Source organism: Schistocerca serialis, chromosome 9 (assembly GCF_023864345.2).
Source record: "Schistocerca serialis cubense isolate TAMUIC-IGC-003099 chromosome 9, iqSchSeri2.2, whole genome shotgun sequence".
Classification (NCBI taxonomy): Eukaryota; Metazoa; Arthropoda; class Insecta; order Orthoptera; family Acrididae; genus Schistocerca; species Schistocerca serialis.
The window spans coordinates 512083917-512099648 of record NC_064646.1 but is presented as its reverse complement, the minus strand read 5'-3'; the positions used below and the strand labels follow the sequence as shown (position 1 = coordinate 512099648).

At 39.9% G+C, this 15732-nt stretch overlaps 1 protein-coding gene across 1 annotated transcript in view; it reads left to right on the top strand.

The window, feature by feature from the left end:
- Positions 1-7680: 7680 nt before the first annotated feature.
- The window catches only part of LOC126419030 (F-box/LRR-repeat protein 3-like), a 345130-nt gene continuing 337078 nt past the window's right edge, over positions 7681-15732 (top strand). Inside the window, exon 1 of the mRNA XM_050086090.1 lies at positions 7681-7867. The gene's annotated coding sequence lies outside the window, so the exon portion shown is untranslated. The remainder of the gene's footprint in view (positions 7868-15732) is intronic.

Genomic DNA, 15732 nt, shown 5'->3' with positions numbered 1-15732 from the left:
GGGCCCAATTGAACGAAGGTAATGTTGTCTTCGGTGCTTGTGTTGACATTGACATTTTCTGTGAACGTTTGGGCAGGCATTGTTGGTGATGTCTTGATTAGGCCCCATGTTCTTCCACCTACGCTCAATGGAGCATGTTATCATGATTTCATACGGGATACTCTACCTGTGCTGCTAGAACATGTGCCTTTACAAGTACGACAACATGTGGTTCATGCACAATGGAGCTCCTGCACATTTCAGTTGAAGTGTTCGTACCCTTCTCAACAACAGATTCGGTGACCGATGGATTGGTTGAGGCGAACCAATTCCATGGCCTCCATGCTCTCCTGACCTGAACCCTCTTGACTCTCATTTATGGGGGCATTTGAAAGCTCTTGTCTACGCAACCCCGGTACCAAATGTAGAGACTCTTCATACTTGTATTGTCAACAGCTGTGATACAATACGCCATTCTCCAGGGCTGCATCAGCGCATCAGGGATTGCATGTGACAGAGGGTGGATGCATGTATCCTCGCTAACGGAGGACATTTCGAACATTTCCTGTAACAAAGTGTTTGAAGTCACGCTGGTACATTCTGTTGCTGTGTGTTTCCATTCCATGATTAATGTGATTTGAAGAGAAGTAATAAAATGAGCTCTAACATGGAAAGTAACATGGAAAGTAAGCCTTTCCAAAAGCCACATAAATTATTTTCTTTCTTTGTGTGTGAGGAATGTTTCCTGAATGTTTGGCTGTACCTTTTTGTAACACCCTGTAATTTAGTGACAATGCTCTGTGCTGCCTTCACAGTCGAAAGACCAGTTCTGAACCCATACTGTGTGGAACATAGCAGTTTATTCAATTCAAAATACTTGCTCATTTGCTGATGGATACAGTACTCTATTATTTTTGAAATTATGGGAACTAGCGAGAGGGGTCAGTAATTTCAGGTAAATCTTTGTCGCCTTTCTTATACACAGGAATGATAACAGAAATTTTTAAACAATCTGGGTAAACACCTTTGTTTCATATCTTATTTATTACCCTGGTTAAGGGGATTAGTATTTATTCTCTTATATTTTTATGGCATAATTAGATAAACCATAGTAGTCTTCAGCTCTAGAGTTATTGAGCTTGGCTATTGATTTACTGACCTGTCTAGGAGTTACTAATGCCCATTCAAATATATTACTGAGCTTCCTGTGTATTGTAGATAGCAATGCTTCTGCCTTTCTCTCATCTTCCTCTATCTTAATGCCACAGACAGGATTGGCAAATGAGCACTTAATATATGTAGAGGAATTTGTATACTGTGTTATTCTTTTGGCGGTTTATTTCTGTTTTTAATGACTTTCCATGCTGCTTTGAATTTACTTGTGGCATTGAGTATGAATGTGTCATTGGCTTTGAATTTTGCTGTCTTGATTTCAGATCTATAGTGCTTTCTGGCTAGTTTTTACATATTTTTATCTGCTTCACTATTTATTTATTTTGATCCAACATCAACTGATTACAAGAAAAGGTTTTTTTTGTTCCAGTCTTCTGGAACTTACTAGGGTTACATATTATTGGCTGGCACTTTTATCTACACAACTTTTTCTAAATTTAGTTGAGAGAACAGAGTTACATATATGGACTATAGATAAAAAATTGTTATTGCCATACTTAGATTAAGGAATCTACAGTTTGTGACATAATATTCATATCTGACATTCAAATATTTACAGTTTGTGGCACAGTCTAAGATCTGAGATTACATATATTTTTAGATAGATGGTCTTCCATCATACGAGTTTACTAAATCTAGAAACTCATCTATTGAATATACAGGATTGTTTAGGAGCCATAATTTTAATTTTGTTTTTAGTTTTGTTATGGGCAATTTGGAGATATTAGGATGGAAGCAATTCAGTAGTTTTATGCCTGCACAGTTAGGGCCTTTCTCATAGAGTGTTGTCCTATGAGAGATGATGTGGGGTCTCTCTCTACCTCTAGTGTTGTGATCATGTATTTCTTTATTAAGTGTTTTGTTACTGTTTACTGCCATAATGATTATCTTCAGCACATACAGGTTATGAACAATTAGTATTTTAAATTCTTTAAACAAATTTCTGCAGGACTCCCTGGCATATTTCTTTCCCATAATTCTAAGTGCCTTCTTTTGTAAGATAAGTACACTTTTCATATTACCTTTACTGCTGGATCCCCATACCTCTATCCCATAGCTTAGATGGGATTCAAATAGTGCAAAATATATTTGCTTCAGAGTGGTGATGTTACAAAAAGGTGTCAGTTTTCTTAGGACATATATGGTAGTACTTAGATTTTTGCAAATATCATTCACATGATCAGACCAGTTTAACCCCGCATCAAGTGTCAGGCCAAGAAATTTGGTCGAGTATTGTTTTTTAATGTATTCGTCACTCATTAAGATTTTGTTTTCATGAGTTTTTTGCTTCCCAAGATCAAATTCAATATAGACAGATTTATTTGTGTTTAATTTTAGTTTGTTTTCCTTAAAATACTGCAGAATTAAGCCTGCTGCACTATTGGATTCAACTTTGAGCTGCGAATAGCTTGGACTGCAGCATATTAACGTGGTATCATCTGCATATAAGATAGCTGTTGAATGGTTTGTTATGGACTGAATATCATTAACATAAATAATAAAAAGAAGTGGTCCTAATATTGACCCCTGTGGAATACCAAAATTTATGTCAGTGGTGTTTGATTTGTATTCTCCCTCTGTAGTGCTAATAGACATAAACTGCTTCCTATTTGTCAAGTAGGACCTCATCGGATTATGGGCTGTGCCTCGAATGCCATAGTTCCACAGTTTGTCCAGCAGTATGGTCATATCAACACAGTCAAATGCTTTTTGTAAGTCCAGAAAGATGTCACATACATGTTCTTTATTATCTATTGCTTGAGTGACACCTTGGATTAAGTTGGATGCTGCTGTAATGGTGGACGACCCCTTGACAAACCCATACTGCCCCTTAGAAATCACTGTTTTACATACCAGGAAGTTCCAGATTCTTATGTATATTACTTTCTCAAAGATTTTGGATATTATTGGAGGAACAGAAATGGGTCGAAAGTTTTCTACTAGATTCCTGTTTCCTTTTTTAAAAAATAGGCACAACTTGAGCAATTTTCAACTCATCTGGAAATAGACCATCTTCCATATGAGAGTTCATAACTGTTCATAAAGGTGATGCAATTTTATGTATACATTTCTTAAGTGTGTCCAGACTAAGACCATTATATCCTGCTGCATGGGAATTCTTTAAGCTACTCACTATTTTAACTATTTCTTCTTTACTTGTTGGCATCAAAAATATACTTCCTGACCCTGGTGTTCCTCTGAATTTGTATTTATGATTTTTAAGCTGATTTTTTATGCTGGAGCCAACAGAGGGAAAGTAATTGTTAAACAGATCTGCTATCTTATTCTGATCAGTTTCTATTGTGCCGTTTATCAGCAAGTGATTTTCAGTTGTATGTTTCTCAGATTTACCTATCTCTCTATTTACTAGTGCCCATGATGTTTTGGAGATATTATTTGAGCTCTGAATGACACTTTCAAAATGTTTCTGTTTTTCCGAAATTAGGAGATCTACATAGTATTTCTGATACTTTTTGAACTCTTATTTTAATTTTTTATTGCTCAACTCATTTTTAACTTACATACTCATACCATCTTAGTTTTTCTCTAGCATCAGTGACTGAACTTGATATCCAGTTTCGGGTTACAGCATGTGACTTAATTCTCTTTTTTATTAATGGGCAGGCTTGGTTAAGAATGTAGAATAGTTCACTTGAGAATTTGCCGTAATTATGAAGTGTCGTTAGAACACTGTTCCAATCCACATTCCTTAGTGTATTATTCAAATGAATTATATTTTGGTCTGTATTCATCCTAATATATCTATAGCAACTGTGTTTAGGAACCTTTTTTATGTGCACACTTAGTTCTACTGCATGGTGGTCTGACAAAGCACTTATAATAACAGAAGATGTAAGATTGTAAAGACGAATACCAGTGATTATGTTATCTATTGCAGACTGGCATGTTTCAGTCTCCCTGGTTGCAGTGTTTATCAGGTTTCTTACATTATATTCAAGCAGAGTATTCTTGAATTGTCTAGTGTGTAACTTATCTGCTAATACATTTATGCTGAAGTCTCCTATAATCACTAACTTGTTCAGGTGTGATATAAAAACATTCTCTATCATGTCACAAAACTTTGTTAAAAAAAACTTCGAAGTTTCCACCTGGCGGTCTATATAAACATATAACATAAATTTCATCATTTGGTACCTTTATACGTGCTGCACATGATTCAATTGTTCCTTCTAATGAATATTTACTTACATTTACAGAATTAAAATCAAATGTGCTTTTTACATACATTGACACACCCCCACCTCTGATAGTAGATCTGCAAAACTTATTAGCTAGTACCATGCGTAGAGGTTTAAAAAGTTCTAATTTGGCATCAGATAGCCACTGTTCACTAATACCGAGCACATCAGGCATAGTTTCATTTACAAACACGTCTAATTGTTCATATTTCTTGCTCAAGCCCTGCACATTCTGGTGGATTATTTTAAAGTTGTAAATACCTTGTTGTATATTTCTCTGCTTTGCCGACTTAAATAGGGTCATATCTCTGTTTCTCTTGTGGGCTTCCTCCTCTTTCTGGTTTCCACTAAAAAATCATTTAGATGGGATGGAGGCACTGGCTTGTGTCTGCTGCCTGAAGTTTTTTTAGTTGACAGTACTGGTTCTGCTAATGTTGGAGTTGATTCTGCTGCTATTGTGGATGGTTCTGCTGTTGCTAATGATGGTTCTGTTGCTTTTGCTGTTGATTTTCCTGCTGGTATTAGGGCTGGCTGTGTAGTTGATGGAGCTGTTATTGCAGTTGTTGTTGCTGTTAGTGTAACTGTTCTTGATGTTTTTACTACTTTTGGTGGAGTTGGTCCAGCTACCTCTGATTCTATTGCTTCTGCTGTTACCAGAGGTGGCTCTGCTGTTGATGTAGCTGCTGCTGTTGCTGGTGAGACTCATCACGATAAATGAGCATAACTGTTCTTAAATTGTTTAATTGAGGTGTGTACTATTCTTTCATTCTTTTGGTTTTGTGGTGAGTGTTATTCTTGTGGGTTCTTTGGTACTGTTCAGGGCAGGTTTCTTCAAATATTGTAACTGCTACATGTTGGAATTTAATGGCTGACTCATTAGCTTTTATAGCTTCTGTGATTACTTCATCCCAGTCTATTTGTTTTAATGTGGATTTTAAATACAAGAACTTTTTTCCTTTTACTCTTATTATTGCTCTACCTGGCTCATCTGACTAGCTTCCTATTTTATTATGTATTGGAAGTTTAAGCTAAAGCCATCATGATCGGAAATGCGTAATTTAATTATGATGCTCTGACTTTCATTTATTTGAAAGTTACTGATTATGTTGTCAAGACATGCATTCTGTCTTGTGAGTGTATAGTTTATGCAGTAAAAGTGCTCTTAATGTGTTAAGTAGATAGTTTCAGTTCTCCTTTGAATTCTAATGTCTATATTTATATCACTGAATATGAAAACTCTGCACTTTTTCTTCTTAAGGAGGAATACTATGAGTTTTTTCAAGACCCTGTATAAACAAGTCCTAATTTTGATTAGGGGTACAATACACAGTTACAACTAATATACCAATACTTGGAAACAATACAGCTGCTGCTTGAAAATATGTTTCAGTGCAGAAACTACTTATATCTATAGCTTCATATATTAATTTCAGTCTCTTACAAATATATATGGCTACACCAACATGCTTCATGTTTGTTCTACAGTACCCTGTAGCTAGTTCATAACCATTAGGTGCCCTCAAATCTATTTCTGTATGAGATAGCCATGGTTCATTTACCAAAAGTGCAGTACAATTAAGTTTTTCCAGCCAATATTGCAGTTCCAAGAGCTTATTTTTCATTGACTGGATATTAATATGCAAAAAGAGTAGACAATTTTCATTGACAGTTGGCAATGACTGTCTGTGAGTTCGACACATCTCCCTCATTTCTGACACATAACTTACCTTAGGCAACTTCTTCTGTTTGTTTTTCTTTTGGTTTTCCTCCCTATTCTGTTTCCAACTAAAAAATCACTCAGATGTGTGGGAGGCACTGTTTTCCGTTTGGTTGGCAAGGTGGTCACATTTTCTTTTTTCACTGCTACTTATTGTAGACACTGTCGTTAATGTTGATTCTGCTGATGTACATTCTAATATTGCTATTGCTGGAGCTACTGTTGATGCTGTTGTTGCAGCTATTGTCAGTAATGTTGGTACTACAGTTGTTGCTGTTGGCATTTCTGTTTGATCTGCTGGTTGAACTGCTATTTTTGTTAGAGGTGCTGCAGCTGAGGTTGCTGTTATCGTTTTTAAAGGTGGTGTTGCTGCCGTTGTTGTTGAACATGGTGCTTCAGCCGCTACTAAATTTTGATCTGACGGTGTTTCCACAGTCGGTGTAGCATTATACTGACTGGCTGGGTAGTACCGATACCAATTAATTGCCAGTTTCTTCTCTGATGTTTTATTCTGTTTTTCTGAAACAGTATTAGCCATTTGATTGGCTACTACCTGCTTTCCCAACTTGTTTTGATGTTGCCCATGTTATGTATAAAATCTACAACCAATACTGTTTATGTCAATAATTTGCATATTTCTGAAACGTTTGAAAATGCTCGTATATTGTTTATTTTACACTGTGATTTCACTATTAACACAGGACCATTGGGGTTGGTCGCGCCTGTATGGTATATTGCAAACTATTACGTTTGTATAGGTAAGGTGGCTCAGGTATCTTTCCAGATTCTGTGTAGCCTCCTCAGTTTCATTTACATCGTTCGATCCCCCTAACAGAACAACAAAATCATTTTGATTAAGCTTTGCACACTCAGCAGATTGTGCTACCTTCCCTACTTCTGATAGTGAGGCATTTGGCTAGATAAAACTGGTTGCTTTTAGCTGTTTACACCGATTAAGAATATCCGCTACATCACGCCCGTGACTGTCCGCCAACACTATAATTTTGCTTACATTATTTACCGTTTTTTTTTTCGCACCAAGTTCTCTGATTTGTTCAGCACTGCACTTGTTAATTGCAGAATTTTGCTTGTTCAGGCACTTACTTTGTTCTTCGGGTGTGTTTTGTCTTTTCTGTTTTAATAATGATTCACACTGATGCTTTAAATTATGTATACTTGAATTAACACAGATATAATTTCAGATTTGTCGCGTTTCGCGTAATTCGACCCCAGAGTGATAAATTATTGTGGCTTTGCTGCCGTGTGTGTACATTATCGCATTTAAGCTCCACACTCAACAGAAGTAGATTGCAGATCGTTGTTAACTTCTTCACTGTGAATGGAAGCTACAGGAGACGCGGTAATCGCATATATTCCATTACCGGCGGCGTCACATGTCATAAACATCAAGCAGTACCGCTTTTGTGCATAGTGGACGGATTAACCGCTGTGTTCGATAATGACGAACGGTTTTTATTTTCTTGCTGCGACAGGACAATAACTGAAACGAGCGCCAGAATTTTGATTACTCGCGCTTGCCTGTGTAACAGTTGGCAGCTGCCGCGGCAGCCACTAGGTGGCACTGTCAACGCCTCCTGGAGCATAAATTGATATGCGAGTATCTAACGTCACGTAGTCTGTTTTGGCTGCGTTCGAGGTTTGTTGTGTCTCGGCTCGCACTAAGCAAAAGTGAGCAGTGTTTGTGTTTCTAGTTTGGCCCATTGTTAAGCACCAAACTTGTTGTCGCAGCCCCTGGCGGATTAACGGCTCGCAACTGAGTGTGGGCCGCTTCTGTAAGGTAAGGAACGAAACACGTTAAACAGAAAGTATTTGACATTGGTGTCGTTACTGCTAATAATATTATTAGAAAGATCCCCTTTCTCGGTGAACCTACGCAGTTTTACCGAATTCGTCAGATTCACCGCAGGAAACACGTTGCCTTGTAAGCGATGTGGCAAAGTACACTTAACGTAAGAATTGAAAAGTCGCGGTGACAGCTGAGCAATAGCTGTTTATCCACACCAAGATTTAACATTACTGATCACAACCAACACAGTCCAGTACTTTCGTAATACAATCAAACTATCCACCCAGTAGCATTTTTGAGCACTACAAAGTAAATGCAGTTCTGTTTACAGTTATTAGCAACATAATTTTGTTTTCGTGCGTAAGAAAACGGTGAAACACTGCGGAGCCGCGGTATCGTTTCACACGTGGGCTTTATTGTTTTTTTTTTTGTCTGTCCAAGAATTACCGCATAGCGCTGCCTCCCTACACGTGACAGCCGCTCACGTGTGGCGACTAAACAACAGCCAATCTGAGGCCCCCGCCCCATATAGGAAAGATACCGGGTGATTACAACTCTGTTGTTTCTTTTCACGAGTGCTCTAATGTGTTAGTATTGTACGCACCATCTCCAGACATTGTAAAGAAGAATTAAGGAGCATATTGCACGCGGTTGGTGGTTTCTTAATAATTACAAACTAGTTTCAGTTCGCTGCGAAAATAGACAGACCATCATTTTCGGCACTATGTCAGCTGTGGCGTTGCAACTTTGGAATCCGTGCATTTGAAGTGTAGATATGGGAATATATGTTCTCAGGGAACCAGTCTTCTTTCCGCCCTTCATTTGTGTGATTACATTCTGAATTCTGTGTAATGGTTGTTTACATACCGCCAGGTGTTTTTTATTTGTAGTGCTGTGTTAAGGGAGTGGTGTTTTCAAAAATAGTTAATCAGAAACTGATAACACCTAACACGAACGAGAGTTTTGTTTTAAACATGTTGTTTATAAAATACTGAGTTGGGGGTCTTCGTTAATACCTTATAGTTTATGTACAGTAGAAATAAAAACTATAATTGGGATACAGTGTAGAATGACTAAATGAATTCTTGTCGAAGGTAACAAATGTTTCACTTGTTGATTAATACTTACTCTCTTTATTTAACTATTCATTTGACGATTTGCTCGCTTGTAAGTTCAAAATAATAACATTAGTTCCATGTTGTGTAAAGAAGTTGTTACTTATTTAACTGGTAAACATCGAAAAACCTTTAAAACATATTTGTGGCTGACTTCCACTAACTCAGACAGACCAGTGAAATCACAACGCTTGACTCCAACAAAAAAATTTTAGTCTTTGGTGTTCATAGTGTGATTGGTAAGACCTTACGATCTTCATAGATTGTTCGTCTTCATATTTCCACAGTACCTTGAGTTCTCATTTAAACAGAGCAAATAAACAGCGTGGCCCTTTTAAAGATTTTTAGCCTAGCTAATCTACGTAAACCGTTACAATTGAATATGCGCTTGAGCAGCGGTGGGGAGTTTCTGACGTGTGTAATGCCTTCGACATTGACGTCGAGTCCCGCTACGTGTATGGTGACAAGATACTGTGATTTGCAAATTAGATCGGTTGATTCGTAACGTATAGACTGCTAAGGTTTTAGGAACCATTGTCTAAAGTTACCATGTATTTTCTTTTTTTTTTTTTTAACATACAGTACACCTTCAAGGATAATCCAGTATCGTCTTCGGGGACGAAGACGATCTGTACATCCACTAACACGACTTTTGGATCCTGTTTAACTGGATGAAAGGGGTCAACAATGTCTTTTTTTGACTGGAAAATGACTTATCATTGATATTCATGTAAGGAAATGGCATTTCAAAGGGGATACTCATTATTACTTATATAAAACTAGTACAAACTAGTTAAGACAGAACAGTCATATTTAAAACAATTTAACATTTCTCACAAATCTTTCTGAGATTCAACGATATGTCATACGTTTCCGTGCGCGGGAAAGTGAAATTACATTGTAGTATTGAGGAATTGGCAATCGTAGATTCCAAAATGTCGGTCTTTTCAAATGGCCAGTACTTACTCACTTTTGAAAAGATACGTTCCATGGGTGCATACGAGCTTGGAAGGCAAAGGATAAATTTTATAACCTTAGGCAGAATTGTTATTGCAATGTTTTTCTCCTTCAATACTGTGGACATTTTCACCCACCTAGCCTGTACTGCTACAGTGTTAGCATTCTATTGACATAATTTTTCAACTATAATTGTTTTAGCATACAAAATTCATCAAACAAGAGAACGGTCTAGGATTACATTAGCTATATCTTGCATTGTTGAAGGACTGGCCTCCACAACTGACGATTTTGATTTCAAAGTAGACCAACGGAAGTCGGTGTCATGTGGAAACTTCTCACTCATGAAACTAAATAATCATATGGTACACTGTAGAACATACACTCCTGGAAATTGAAATAAGAACACCGTGAATTCATTGTCCCAGGAAGGGGAAACTTTATTGACACATTCCTGGGGTCAGATACATCACATGATCACACTGACAGAACCACAGGCACATAGACACAGGCAACAGAGCATGTACAATGTCGGCACTAGTACAGTGTATATCCACCTTTCGCAGCAATGCAGGCTGCTATTCTCCCATGGAGACGATCGTAGAGATGCTGGATGTAGTCCTGTGGAACGGCTTGCCATGCCATTTCCACCTGGCGCCTCAGTTGGACCAGTGTTCGTGCTGGACGTGCAGACCGCGTGAGACGACGCTTCATCCAGTCCCAAACCTGCTCAATGGGGGACAGATCCGGAGATCTTGCTGGCCAGGGTAGTTGACTTACACCTTCTAGAGCACGTTGGGTGGCACGGGATACATGCGGACGTGCATTGTCCTGTTGGAACAGCAAGTTCCCTTGCTGGTCTAGGAATGGTAGAACGATGGGTTCGATGACGGTTTGGATGTACCGTGCACTATTCAGTGTCCCCTCGACGATCACCAGTGGTGTACGGCCAGTGTAGGAGATCGCTCCCCACACCATGATGCCGGGTGTTGGCCCTGTGTGCCTCGGTCGTATGCAGTCCTGATTGTGGCGCTCACCTGCACGGCGCCAAACACGCATACGACCATCATTGGCACCAAGGCAGAAGCGACTCTCATCGCTGAAGACGACACGTCTCCATTCGTCCCTCCATTCACGCCTGTCGCGACACCACTGGAGGCGGGCTGCACGATGTTGGGGCGTGAGCGGAAGACGGCCTAACGGTGTGCGGGACCGTAGCCCAGCTTCATGGAGACGGTTGCGAATGGTCCTCGCCGATACCCCAGGAGCAACAGTGTCCCTAATTTGCTGGGAAGTGGCGGTGCGGTCCCCTACGGCACTGCGTAGGATCCTACGGTCTTGGCGTGCATCCGTGCGTCGCTGCGGTCCGGTCCCAGGTCGACGGGCACGTGCACCTTCCGCCGACCACTGGCGACAACATCGATGTACTGTGGAGACCTCACGCCCCACGTGTTGAGCAATTCGGCGGTACGTCCACCCGGCCTCCCGCATGCCCACTATACGCCCTCGCTCAAAGTCCGTCAACTGCACATACGGTTCACGTCCACGCTGTCGCGGCATGCTACCAGTGTTAAAGACTGCGATGGAGCTCCGTATGCCACGGCAAACTGGCTGACACTGACGGCGGCGGTGCACAAATGCTGCGCAGCTAGCGCCATTCGACGGCCAACACTGCGGTTCCTGGTGTGTCCGCTGTGCCGTGCGTGTGATCATTGCTTGTACAGCCCTCTCGCAGTGTCCGGAGCAAGTATGGTGGGTCTGACACACCGGTGTCAATGTGTTCTTTTTTCCATTTCCAGGAGTGTATTTACAGATCTTGAATATGGCTGCAAAACAGCAACTGCGTTATTCCGAATAGATTGAAAAATCAGCCAACCAGTTGCAAATAAAGGTTTATTATCCGTTGACAATGGCTTTAAAAAATAACTTCTTCAGAAGTTTTGGCCCTGAAAATGTATACACCAGTTACAAAATAATTTTTTTTAACAAACATTTTAACATATTAATAGAAAAATATTTTTGAAGTAAACGTACTCACTTATTATATCACATGAAACCACAATAGATTAGACGAAGCCGAGTGGCTCTTGGCATAAACGAAATTGATGAAACAAGAATTATTCCAAGCCATGGCTTTAGACAGCGCCAGATTACATATATCATTCTTCAGAGAGACTACTTATTCGTAAATGCCCACAGGTAGAGGCTCCTGTCAACATATAAATGTAATAGGCGTCACAAGATAAAATATTTGCGTTAAGTTACATGTTCGGTACCTTACGTCAGAGACTAAGCCCAACTGCTACAAATGTACAGACTCAGGCGATTAGGAAATACTGGGCTACAGAGGGCGCTACATACATGTTACAAATGCAGTGGGAGAAAGAAGAGCATATATAAGCTAAAACAATCTCACTATAGGAAAGTACTTCCGCTTAACACTATGGAAGCTTAAACGATAAGAAAAATGGGAAAGCAGTGGGCGTAAGCACTGCGTCCTGTTGGTGTTCAGTAGCATAATTTTATATTAAAGCAATATGACAATTACTTATAAAAATCCGCTAACAAATGCTACATTTTTGGAGGAATTTTCGTACTTCCTTTATTACAAAATGCTGTTGTTCAGCACAACCAAGGCTTAGTTCTAAGCGCATGTATTTTAGCGCCTTCTGTGGCCCAATTTTTCCTGGTTGCTGAGTCTATATTTGTAGCAGTTGGCCAACTCTTACATAAGGTACATGTAGTTATGCAAATATTTTATATTGTGACGCCTATTACATTTATATGTTGACAAGAACCTCTACCTGTGGGCATTTACGAATGACTAGTCTTCCTGAAGTACGATGGATTTAATCTGGCGCTATCTAAAGCCATGCCTCGCAAGAATTCTTGTTTCATCAATTTCGTTTATGACCAGAGCCACTCGGCTTCATCTAATCTATTGTGGCATCATGTTACGTAATAAGTGAGTACATTTACTTCACAAATATTTTCTTTTAATTTTTTATTATGTTTGTAAAAAAATTATTTTTTAATTGGTGCATACATTTTTGGGCCAATACTTCTGAAGAAGATACTTTTACAAAGACCGAAACCATGGTCAAGGGATAATAAACCTTTATTTGCAAGTGGTTGGTTGATTTTTCAATCTATATGTTTACAAATGAATAAAATCTACCTTGAGCTGGTCCGTCACACTCATACACTTTCAGTAACATGGCTTTAACTTGGACACTCAAAAAATTCTCTCTCGTATTTTTTACTTTTGCTTTTAGTAACTCATAACAACCTATGCTCCTGCATCACAAATATTCTGCCAAGAACTTTCTAGAATGCTTGTTTGACTGTAAGCAAACTATAATCATAATTCGTGCTGCCGTAAGCCAGTACATCTACATCTACATGACTACTCTGCAATTCACATTTAAGTGCTTGGCAGAGGGTTCATCCAACCCAATCATACTATCTCTCTACCATTCCACTCCCGAACAGCGCGCGGGAAAAACGAACACAAACCTTTCTGTTCGAGCTCTGATTTCTCTTATTTTATTTTGATGATCATTCCTACCTATGTAGGTTGGGCTCAACAAAATATTTTCGCATTCGGAAGAGAAAGTTGGTGACTGAAATTTCGTAAATAGATCTCGCCGCGACGAAAAACGTCTTTGCTTTAATGATTTCCATCCCAACTCGCGTATCATATCTGCCACACTCTCTCTCCTATTACGTGATAATACAAAACGAGCTGCCCTTTTTTTGCACCCTTTCGATGTCCTCCGTCAATCCCACCTGCTAAGGATCCCACACCGCGCAGCAGTATTCTAACAGAGGACGAACGAGTGTAGTGTAAGTTGTCTCTTTAGTTGACTTGTTGCATCTTCTAAGTGTCCTGCCAATGAAACGCAACCTTTGGCTCGACTTCCCCACAATATTATCTATGTGGTCTTTCCAACTGAAGTTGTTCGTTATTTTAACACCCAGGTACTTAGTTGAATTGACAGCCTTGAGAATTGTACTATTTATCGAGTAATCGAATTCCAACGGATTTCTTTTGGAACTCATGTGGATCACCTCACACTTTTCGTTATTTAACGTCGACTGCCACCTGCCACACCATACAGCAATCTTTTCTAAATCGCTTTGCAACTGATACTGGTCTTCGGATGACCTTACTAGACGGTAAATTACAGCATCATCTGCGAACAACGTAAGAGGACTGCTCAGATTGTCAACCAGATCATTTATATAGATCAGGAACAGCAGAGGTTCAAAAATGGTTCAAATGGCTCTGAGCACTATGGGACAACATCTGTGGTCATCAGTCCCCTAGAACTTAGAACTACTTAAACCTAACTAACCTAAGGACATCACACACATCCATGCCAGAGGCAGGATTCGAACCTGCGATCGTAGCAGTCGCGCGGTTCCGGACTGCGCGCCTAGAACCGCTAGACCACCGCGGCCGGCACAGCAGAGGTCCCAGGACGCTTCCCTGGGGAACACCTGATATCACTTCACTTTTACTCGATTATTTGCCGTCTATTACTACGAACTGCGACATTCCTGACAGGAATTCACGAATCCAGTCGCACAACTGAGACGATACCCCATAGGCCCGCAGCTTGATTAGAAGTCGCTTGTGAGGAACAGTGTCAAAAGCTTTCCGGAAATCTAGAAATACGGAATCAACTTGAGATCCCCTGTCGATAGCGGCCATTACTTCGTGCGAATAAAGAGCTGGCTGCGTTGCACAAGAACGATGTTTTCTGAAACCATGCTGATTACGTATCAATGATCGTCCCCTTCGAGGTGATTCATAATGTTTGAATACAGTATATGCTCCAAAACCCTACTGCAAACCGACGTCAATGATATAGGTCTGTAGTTCGATGGATGACTCCTAATACCCTTCTTAAACACTGGTGCGACCTGCGCAATTTTCCAATCTGTTGGTACAGATCTATCGGTGAGCGAGCGGTTGTATATGATTGCTAAGTAGGGAGCTATTGTATCAGCGTAATCTGAAAGGAACCTAATCGGTATACACTCTGGACCTGAAGACTTGCCCGTATCAAGCGATTTGAGTTGCTTCCCAACCCCTAAGGTATGTACTTCTAAGAAACTCATGCTAGCAGCTGTTTGTGTTTCAAATTCTGGAATATTCCATTCGTCTTCCCTGGTGAAGGAATTTCGGAAAACTGCGTTCAATAACTCCGCTTTAGCGGCACAGTCGTCGGTAACAGTACCATCGGCACTGCGCAGCGAAGGTATTGACTGCGTCTTGCCGCTTGTGTACTTTACATACGACCAGAATTTCTTCGGATTTTCTACCAAATTTCGAGACAATGTTTCGTTGTGGAACCTAAAAAGGCATCTCGCATTGAAGTCCGTGCCAAATTTCGCGCGTCTGTAAATTTCAGCCAATCTTCGGGATTTCGCGTTCTTCTGAACTTCGCATGCTTTTTCCGTTGCCTCTGCAACAGCGTTCGGACCTTTTTTGTGTACCACGGGGTTTCAGTTCCATCTCTTACCAATTAGGAGGTATGAATCTTTCAATTGCTGTTGCTACTATATCTTTGAATTTGAGCCACATCTCGTCTACATTTGCATAGTCAGTTCGGAAGGAATGGAGATTGTCTCTTAGGAAGGCTTCTAGTGATACTTTATCCGCTTTTTTAAATAAAATTATTTTGCGTTTGTTTCTGGTGGATTTGGAAGAAACGGTATTGAGCCTAGCTACAACGACCTTGTGATCACTAATCCCTGTATCAGTCATGATGCTCT